General features: G+C 40.4%; 1 long non-coding RNA gene across 1 annotated transcript; it reads left to right on the top strand.

Annotated features, from left to right (window-relative positions):
• Nucleotides 1-2879: 2879 nt before the first annotated feature.
• LOC124013607 lies at nt 2880-10220 on the top strand. The gene is made up of 3 exons (XR_006834896.1): nt 2880-3078; nt 3843-3953; nt 9642-10220. It is a non-coding gene; the product is annotated as an uncharacterized LOC124013607 (long non-coding RNA).
• The last annotated feature ends 298 nt before the right edge of the window (nt 10221-10518 follow it).

Here is a 10518-nt window from a genome sequence, read left to right as displayed (position 1 = left end):
AGAGAAGTGTTGCTGTTTCGAATTTGATCAAGTTAGTGTGGGAAAACTATTGTTATCCATCAATAATGATAAGCCACCAGGTATAGACAACCATGATGGGAAGCTATTGAGAATGGTAGCAGATTGTATTGCCACCCCTATTTTCTATATCTTTAACCAAAACCTAAAGGAGTGTGTGTGTCCACAGGAGTGGAAGGAAGCTAAAGTAATTCCACTGCCTAAAAATGCTATTTTTAAAAGAACGAGTTAACTACTGACTTTGAGCATGCATAGAGAAGTGCAAATAGAGAAGGGCACTCAACTTGTACTGCACTTATTCAGAGGATAGATGATTGGTTAAAATAAATGGATAATAAGATGATAGTTGAGCTTTATTGTCAGATTTCAGTGCAGCCTTTGATGTTATTGATCATACATTGTCACTTGCTATGGCTTTACATCACCTGCCATCACATGGTTGGAGAGTCATTTATCCAATAGAACCCAGAGAGACCTTATCTGTTCTTCAATGGAAGCTTCTCTAACATCAGATACTGTATGTACAGTGCGGTGACCCAAACGGCAATTGCCTTGGGCCGTTACTCTTCTCTATTTGTACAAATGGTTTCCCACTGGTTTTGCACAAAGCTAGAATGACTATGTATGCAGATGATTCCACTCTACATGTCAGCACCTAAAGCCAGTGAGCTCATGACGTTAGGAGTTACAGTCAGTATCAGAATATGTGATTCATAATAAACAGGTCTTAAATACATCTAAAACTGAAAGCATTGTATTTGGTTCAAAACATACTGTAAGACCTAAACCTCAATTAGAGTTGTGCAGAAAGTGTGTGACCATTGAACAATTTTAGGAAGCTAAACTCCTGGGTAGAACATTGGATGGTCAATTGTCATGGTCAAGTCGTATTGACAAAGTTGTTGTGAAGATGGGGAGTGGTATGTCATGTAAATAAAAATCAACTATACTAGTTGTAAAGGCTCTGGTCTTGTCACATGTTGATTACTGTCCAGTAATATGGTCAAGTACAGCAAAGAAAGACCTAGCAAAGCTGCAGCTGGCTCAAAACAGAGCATCACACCTTGCCCTGAACTACAGATACAGAACTAACATCAACAACATGCACGGCAGTCATTCCTGGTTGAGGGTTGATGAGAGATTAACTGATTATCCTAGTTTTTATGAGAAATAATACTGTGATGAAAATTCCAGATTGTCTGCATAATCGAATAAAATTCAGCTCAGACACCCATATCTCATAACAGATACCACCAGGGGTCTCTTCACAGTCCCCAAGTCCAAAACAAATTCACAACAACACACAGTTTTATACAGAGCCATGATCGTGTGGGACTCCCTTTCATCTCCACTTCCTCAAGCAAACAGCAAAATTATCTTTAAGAAAACAGATGATTTTTTTTAGTTGTTTGTATTGCTTTTGTTGTTGTATTGTTTGTGTATCGTTGCATTTTAAATGTGTTTCACTGACCTTGTCTATCAGTGTATGTGTTTTGTTACTCGTTGTGGTTTTTTTGTGGACCCCAGGAAGAGTAGCTGATGCTTCTGCAAAGGCTCATGAGGATCCAAATAATGAAATAAAACAAATGGATCAGGGATTTTAGTATTATGCAAGTCATTTGGGATGAACAAATTTCACACTTTGATGATTTGTTAGATTATGGAATCTCTGATAGAGACCAGTACAGTTCTTCAAATGACAAACTATGCAACACTCATTACTGAAACATGCAGTCTCATCTCCGGAACTTGTTTGTTATTACCGTAACGCACCAATATTTAGGAAATATTAGGACAAATAAAACGTATATTTTAGAATTTTTGGCTAATCTGATAATAAGACTATTTTTAGTCTTTATCCAAATATGTATACACAAGTTATTATGACAACAACAAAAATATTCCAAATAGGTTGTGTTACAGTGATTAGATTACGAAATAGATTTTAATAATTGAGTTAAAAATATGTAAAATTTCAGTGTTATGTTTAACTCGTGCCTTTTAATTAAGGGAGAAATGTTTAAAAATCTATGCGAAGTTGAATTGTTTCTTACTTTTTTGTACTTTAATTTTTGCATTGCTAGTTGTGAAAATGTAGGTAAAATGCATAATATATGATCAAAAAACATAATAATTATGAAATAGATCAGTACAGATCCTATTCTCAGTGATCGAAGAGGACATTTTGTGAAAAATAACAAAGATAATTTTGGGGTCATGCCAGTTTTGTGAGAATGACCTTCATATGCGTAACAACGCAGGTAATTTTCTCATAGTCTTGTGTAGGCCTATGTACGCTGCATTTTAACTAGCTTGTATCCTGGTAAAACTCAACATATTTTTTAAACATTCTGAGAACAGAAGTGAAAATTCTACTTGTTCTGGACCATTTATTTTTAGGTTGCAAGGAGGTTCGGATAACCTTTTACTCTGGATCCTTTCAAGTTCTCCTGGGAGGTTTTATTAACGCTCTGAGAAAGGAAATTCTAGGTTGTTTGGAGGTTTTTGAATAACTTCCTTAACTTTTACTGTTTCAATAAGACTTTTAGTAACACTGCTAGTTTTTTTTAAACTCCAAGCACACATAGGAGACATGGAAATGCATTTCCTTAGGCATCACTCATGCAAACACATTTCTAACGATTCTGATTGGTCCCAGAACCCGATGGGTTGGGCTAGAGACAAAACACACGTGGGTCAAGCAGCGTCTTGAAAATGTGTCTTTGATACTCTGCTTGGTTAGAGACGATTAAATTACTGACTTTGTTTTGAACAACACCCCTCATTTTGAGGTCACCACAAATGACTTCAATGATGGCAGTCTCAGACAGAAGTAGGTAGTGAACATAGAGCAGCGATATAATTCACTTTGAGTCATCAGGCAATGGAATTAGGGCACTTCGCCACCAGGATGAAGCTAGCATGCCATGTTTTTTTAAGCATACAAAACTGTTCATTTGAGTCTATTCAAACAGACCCCATTTCAAAGGAAACAAGCACTCATTAAGAGCAGATGTGGCCAATTAGTGGGTATGGCTAACACATCTGAACACACTTAAGGTAGAGGATACAGAGTTTTGTTGATGCTGAGAATGGAATGTATATGTTTTTAAATATAATTATTGAAATGTTCTCTGAACGCAACTAAAGTTGTCCTGTGTTTTTTACGGATAGTTTTCTTAACGTTCTAGGAACAATTTGAGAACCTGACTTTAAAAAGAACCATGATGAATCTGTAGGGAATCTGAAGTATTGAAATTCCCACAGAAGAACATTGTTTCTTAATGTTCTCTGAACTATTTAAGAACATTCCCAGTGTCAAACCAGTTGAGGAACGTTCCTAGGACATTACCTAAATGTAAATTCAATGTAACCATGTTTGAACATTTAGGAAATGTTCTGTTACAGTAATGAAATACCAAGAAAATAATGTCAAGTTCCTTAAATGTGCAGAGAATGTTCCAAAGCCAAGCAACTATCCGCACCATTCCCAGAACATTGTGGGAAGGTTGTATGCAAAATAACCACAGGACAACCACCAAGCTTTAAGAAACATATAGTTCTCAGAACATTATGTGCTAGCTGGGTTTTTTTTCACCCATCAACAGTGTGAGCCATTAGTATTATGGTCTGTCTCTGAAGCAATCTATCAAACATCTTTCCTCACATAGCACTCCACACACTCATCAAGTACACAATCACACCTAGAATCTATCCAAAGGAAACTTCTAACCTAACACTTGAAAAAAGGGGGCCAGGTATTTCTAGCCAAAGGACTTTATGACTGGAAAACAATTTTAATTATGTTCTTCACTCTGATGCAGATGAGGGCATTGGATTCCAGCTGAATCACGCGCTGCGGCGCTCCCTGGCAGCTCCAAGTGCTGCTCTCGCCTGGAGTTGGATGGTGGCCATTTTGTTATCAAAAGCTATGGGTAAGATTTCCTGCTCCCCTCTGTCTCTCTCCCTCCACTGGCTCCCAGAATCACCCCACTCTCCAAAGAGGGGAGAATCTGTTTACCTAAAACACGATAACCAAATGAAGGAGAAAGGAAAGTGGCTGGTTTGGTTGTGAATAAACATGAGTATTGGAGACAGAGAGAAGATGATATGCTGCTGATTGTCAAGCAGACAAGAAGGTAGCAGGTAGCCTAGTGGTTAAGAGCATTGTAACCGAAAGGCTGTTGTGTTCGAATCCCAGAGTTGACTAGGTGAATAAGTTGTTGATGTGTCCTTGAGAAAAGCACTTGACCCAAATCGCTCTTGTAAGGCACTAGGGATAAGAGTGTCTGCAAAAATGTAAGGTCTATGTAAGGTCTTTTGGTTTCCATCCACCAGTGGTGGTTCAGTCAATAATTAACAGACTGGCGGATGGATACAGATCTAGTTCTGATGAACGATGGCTCAAGGCTTCTTAACACCTCTTTCTATGCTCAGCGATGAACTTCAGAGATATCGTCATTAAATGGCCATTATCAGATCTACGCATATCTTCACTCTGACCACCGGGAGAGCTTAAGTGTCTTTGATGAGATCAGCTTTTTGGGGGGAGCTCACCGTTCCTTATCGCCCGTACGTAGAGCCAAAAAAGCGTAATTATGTTCCGTCCCATATGCGACTTATTATTAATGGTGATTCATAGAATACACTTCCTTTGCCAATTTTCTAAATTAAAAAAATACCAGGTTGATATTTTTTACACCCTGCGCCCCCTCAGCTACCATCTCCCTCATCCCCCAGCCTCCCTGATATCACCATGGCAACTTCCAATCAGTTAGGGATTGGCAGAGCCTGCCAGCTCGTGTGCTTGGCGCGCGCCTTGGAGCGACGCAGGTGGAGCGCATATTGAGCAGTGCATATTGAGCAGTGCCCCCCCCCCCCGAAAAACCTTTTCCGCCTGGATGTGCCAGCAGTGCCCATTTTTTAATCCCACCAATACCTTTGTGATCTCCTGATGGAGACAGGGTACCGTAATCACAGAGACAGGGCCTAGCTGCTGCATGCTGGGATGGCTGCCAGGACCCGCTTCAGTATGCCAAGATGGATGCCTGTAATTTTCACTGATGTTTTTTAATGTTCCTGGATTCATGGATAGATGTAGATATGGATGTTTCTCCACTGACATTTTGGTTTGCCGCCGGCTATATTAGTTCTTATAGTCCCTACCTAGTGCAACACATTCAAAGATTTCATTCATGGTTGTTTGAAAGCGTTACGCCCCTGCTAGCAGAGTTCCTATCGTCTCTAACGGTGTCTTTTCAAAGGGTCCAAAAGTGACCTATCAGGGAGTACTGTCAAAAGGTTACAAAGTCCAAATGGGTCCACCATGCCTAGTTATCCTTCTGTAGTTATGCATATGCACACTATATCATCTTAATACATTTCACCACAGCTCTTTATAGAGAGAAAGACGCATGCGTGGGCATACATTGAGGGCTTCATAATGTCTTCATACTGGTGCGACTTCCCATGGTTTGGGAAGGTAATGTTATGGAAATCACAACCACGTGCAGCAAATAAATCAATCATCCAAGGGACCTCGTATCTGTCACTGCACATTGAAGCAGTCAGTTCTGTGTAGGTTCATTAAGTAGCCACAATCGTCAATGGTAGAAGACCTGGCACCCATCCTGAATCCTGGCTATGTTTAAGCCTCCTCCAGACCTGCCGGCCAGGGGCTTTGGTTAGCTTCGTTAGCTGGTAAATACATCAGCGTTGGCGCCAAATTCTGTGGTGTGTGTGTGTCAAGTAATGCTACATTTCATTTCTGGAAAATACTTAAAAGCTAAATGTTTTTTTGCACTTAACAAAATTCCACAACTCACTTAATTGGATATTAAATAAACACAATTAAGATATAATTATGAATGTGTTATGAAGTCCTTTAGTATGTACCCTTCAAGTAAAGTGTAACCACTGCAGGGATTTTTTTTTTTTTCACATGAGGCCCCATGTGAATACTTGCATCATTCCTCTCTTCTAACAAACACTGTCCAGAAGGATCATAGACAGAGGGGGTCTCCACGACAACGATAACAACTGTATCTCATTACCCTCCATTCTGGGGCCATAGAGGCAGTGGCAAACACACACACACACACACACACACACACACACACACACACACACACACACACACACACACACACACACACACACACACACACACACACACACACACACACACACACACACACACACACACACACACACACACACACACACACACACTGATAATAGGCTGCTCGCTAACAAAAGGCACGGGACTGTCTCACTCTTTCGAACTTGAACTCAAGCCAACGCCTCCTATTCATGTTGCCATGTTGGACGGCAGATGTCTTGGCGAGCCTGTGGACATTGCCAGATCTATACAGCCCATGAAGGCATTATAATGATGGTCAGAGGTCCTATCTACTGGGATCCACAGTATATTTCAATAAGTCTATTAAAATAAGGAGATGTGTGGTGAGGCCTGCATTATAAAAGGCCTACCTTGGAACAGACTATCGCTCAGTGGAGAGAGATGATAACAGCTGCACACTGAATAAACAGGTCGTATCATGGCTGTGTAGATATATGTGACCGGCTGGGCTTGACTCCGGTCTCCTGGGACTGTGTTAGCCCGCTGAGCTGAAAACCTAGGCGTTTGCTTGGCGAGCTAACGCAAGTCTTCAGGTCTCAGGCAAGGTTACCGATTACGTGAGCGCGGTTCACCAAACCAGCTCTGTTATACTTCAACCCCCTTTGACCTGGTGCTTCACTCGCAGTATCATACAGTTAACAGGATTTCATGGTCTAAGGTTTATGTTTTTTTTTTTATGTCATTCAGACAGGATTTGCTTGACAGCTGGCATATGGGCATGTACGATAAAATTGCAAAGATGAGGTAAATAAACTGTGCTGCTTCTTGCTGTGCAGTATGAGGTGCTACTCACACTTCAATTTCACGCATTGAATGAAATGAAGTCACACCGTACAAGATGAAAGTTGATAATAAATCAGACACATACAGTTCCTGGTGAAAGTCTACACACCCCTTTGCACAATGTCCATTTTTTTCTGCCTTACAATTAAATTTTTACAAATCTATTAGATTTTTTTCCTTCAGATCTACACAACCTACTCCACATTTTCAAAGTGAAAGAAAATGACTGAACATTTTCCAAATTAATAATACAACAAAATGTCTGATTGCGTATAACTTTACACCCCAGAGTTAACACTTGGAGGAAGCACATTTGGCAGCCATTACAGCTTTGAATCATTTTGAATAATATTTTACCAACTTTGCAGATCAAGGGGTATAACATTTATTGGAATGACTGGAATTCTGATAGACTTTGGTTTTTAACGTAAAGATAAAATTTAATCGTATTATTATATGTAGTAGAAAGCGATGGGTTAGAAGAAGCCTACATAACCAACCTATAAAGTCAAATTTAACTTCCATATATGGCCAGCTATGTAAACTGTAACATTGATGTATCTTGTAATAGATGTTGTTCAATTGGTAACATACATTTTTTGTCTTGTTCCTCTTAAGGGGAAAGTAATCTAAATGTAACAGAATGTATTCAAATTTGGGTAAACCAAAAGTTACGTTACTGATTACAATTTTTGGACAGGTAGCTAGTAACTGTAATGGATTACATTTAGAAAATAACCTACCCCACCCTGGTTACGGCCTTAATCTAAAATTGATTACATTTTTAAACATTGTCATCAATCTACACACAATACCCCATAATGACAAAGGGAAAACAGGTTTTTAGAAATGTTTGCAATTATATATAAAAAACAGAAATACCTTAATTACGTAAGTATTCAGACCCTTTGCTATGAGACTCAAAATTGAGCTCAAGTGCATCCTGTTTCCATTGATCGTCCTCCATTGATCATGTTTCCATAACTTGATGTGAGTCCACCTGTGGTAAATTCAATTGATTGGATACCATAAAGAGCTCTGCAACAGGCCTTTATGGTAGAGTGGCCAGACAGAGTCCACTACTCAGTAAAAAGAACATGACAGCCTGCTTGGAGTTTGCCAAAATGCATCTAAAGGACTCTCAGACCATGAAAAACAAGATTCTTTGGTCTGATGAAACTAAGATTGAACACTTTGGCCTGAATTCCAAGCATCAAGTCTGAAGGTGAAGCATAGTGGTGGCAGCATCATGCTGTGGGGATGTTTTTTAACGGCAGGGGCTCGCAGACTAGTTAGGATCGAGGGAAAGATGAACAGAGCAAAGTACAGAGATCCTTGATGAAATCCTGCTCCAGAGCACTCAGGACCTCAGACTGGAGAGAAGGTTCACCTTCCAACAGGACAATGACCCTAAGCACACAGCCAAGACCATGCAGGAGTGGCTTTCGGACAAGTCTCTGAATGTCCTTTAGTGGACCAGCCAGAGCCCGGACTTGAAGCCGATCGAACATCTCTGGAGAGACCTGAAAATAGCTGTGCAGGGACGCTCCCCATCCAACCCGAATACACACCTGTATTCGGGGAGAAATTCCCTGAATACAGGTGTGTCAAGCTTTTAGTGTCATACCCAAGAAGATGCAAGGCTGTAATCGCTGCCAAATGTGCTTCAACAAAGTACTGAGTAAAGGGTCTGAATACTTATGTAAATAAGGTATTTCTGTTTTTTATTTCAATACATTTGTAAAGAGTTTTAAAAATATGTTTTTGCTTTGTCATTATGGGGTATTGTGTGTCGATTGATGAGGGGGAAATAATGTTTCATCGATTTTAGAATATGGCTGTCACGTAATAAAATGTGGAAAGTCAAGGGGTCTGAATACTTTCTGAATGCACTGTTTGTTGACAGAAGAGTTGTGCAAGGTTGGTAGAATCTTATTAAAAATGATTCACAGCTGTAATGGCCACCAAGTATCAATTTTGGGGCGTGAAGACATAAGCAATCAATACATCCTCTTTTTTAGTTTAGTTTTTTTGTGAAACATTTTCTATGATTAAAAAAATGTGGAGCAGGTTGTGTAGATCGATAGGAAAACATTTCTTCTTTAGGTTTCATTTTAAGGCAGCAAAATGTGATGACTGAGCAAGGGCTGTGTAGACTTTCACCAGCGACTGTATGTTCACGTTTGGAGAGCTCCGTGGGTATGTTGCTGTGTTTCATCAGGTCTCATAACATATGTTAGGAACTCAGGAGGCTGGTGAGGAGGGGAGCGTTAGGACTTTTGAAGTGACACCCGCATTAAACAGAAAGAAACACCGTTGTGTTTTCTGATTCCCAGAACACATATTGGGAATCTTAACTACCCCCACCAACATCCACACACACATCCACATCTCTGTGTGTGTGTACACACGTGTACGTGACGTGTGTGCACTCATATGTTTGTATGCGTAAACTAAGCAATCCCAGTTGCCCTTTCCCTATGTAACCCCGTACTTATTGATATCCAATAGGAGTAGGAGAAACCACATAGTTGTTGAGAACAAGCCCCCCTTTTTATTTGACTGATCAAAATAGATAATATTCCTGACAGCATTATATTTGAATGTTTTTGGCTTATGTATTATGATCACAAATCACATGTCTCCCTCATCTCTTACTTCCTATCTTTCTCTCCTCTTCCTCGCTCCTCCAACTCAGCTGGGCAGATGACTCCTTAATTATCGGAGAATCACAGTGGACAGAGATTCAAAAGCATGGCAAGTAGTGACCTGCCATTCATCTGCCCCAGTGCAACACAAACCAGATGGACACGGCCCGTCACCAAGTAACATCTCCAGAAAGCCGCGTCCCCCTGCCAGTCCTCCCACCCCAGAGTCAGAGGAAGATGAAAGGTACGGCCATGGGGAGACCGGTTGTGCCAAACAGCGCCAGATCTGATCTGATGAACAACTGCACAGGGAAGGAATCAAAGTGGCTGGAGGCGCTTGGTGTTTTAGTTGAACAGAAGCTGTTGGAAGATCGACTGCAGTAGGCTGTAAGAGGATAGAGGCTGGGGAATGCAGTGGATATTACTACTGTAGCTAAATAGACAAAAAATAAGAAGTTATCAATTCCATCACTATAGTGTGTTGATTAGCTGGGTCTTATATAGTCATATAATAGGTCATATACTGTATTTAATTCTTATTAATACTAGGCCTATTTTGTTAATCGTTTTTAATGACCTTTTGTTGAATGTATATCACTAATATGTACATAAAGTGTGTTCATGAACCATATACTGTGTGCATATATGTGCATTATACTGTATGTCTGTGAGTAAAGGTAAGATGGAGGCACTTAGGATATTGAGATTCACTTGTGTTAGAGGAACATGCCAGCTCCTTCTTACTTGGATTTTACATTTGGTACGACTTCCTCCTGGAGAAGCTGTGGGACTCTGATACTCTAATCGCAGCACGCCAGCGTTTGCTCAATGTCACCTACCAGTGAGCTGCAACCAGGCGCCCATTGCGCCCATCCGGCCGCTTGCACCACAACGGCACTCTGTGTGTTGGTTGGGGCCCGCCGTTGC

The sequence above is a fragment of the Oncorhynchus gorbuscha genome, linkage group LG25 (assembly GCF_021184085.1).
Source record: "Oncorhynchus gorbuscha isolate QuinsamMale2020 ecotype Even-year linkage group LG25, OgorEven_v1.0, whole genome shotgun sequence".
NCBI lineage: Eukaryota > Metazoa > Chordata > Actinopteri > Salmoniformes > Salmonidae > Oncorhynchus > Oncorhynchus gorbuscha.
The sequence above is the reverse complement of the archived record's forward strand: the minus strand, read 5'-3'. Positions and strand labels throughout refer to the sequence as shown.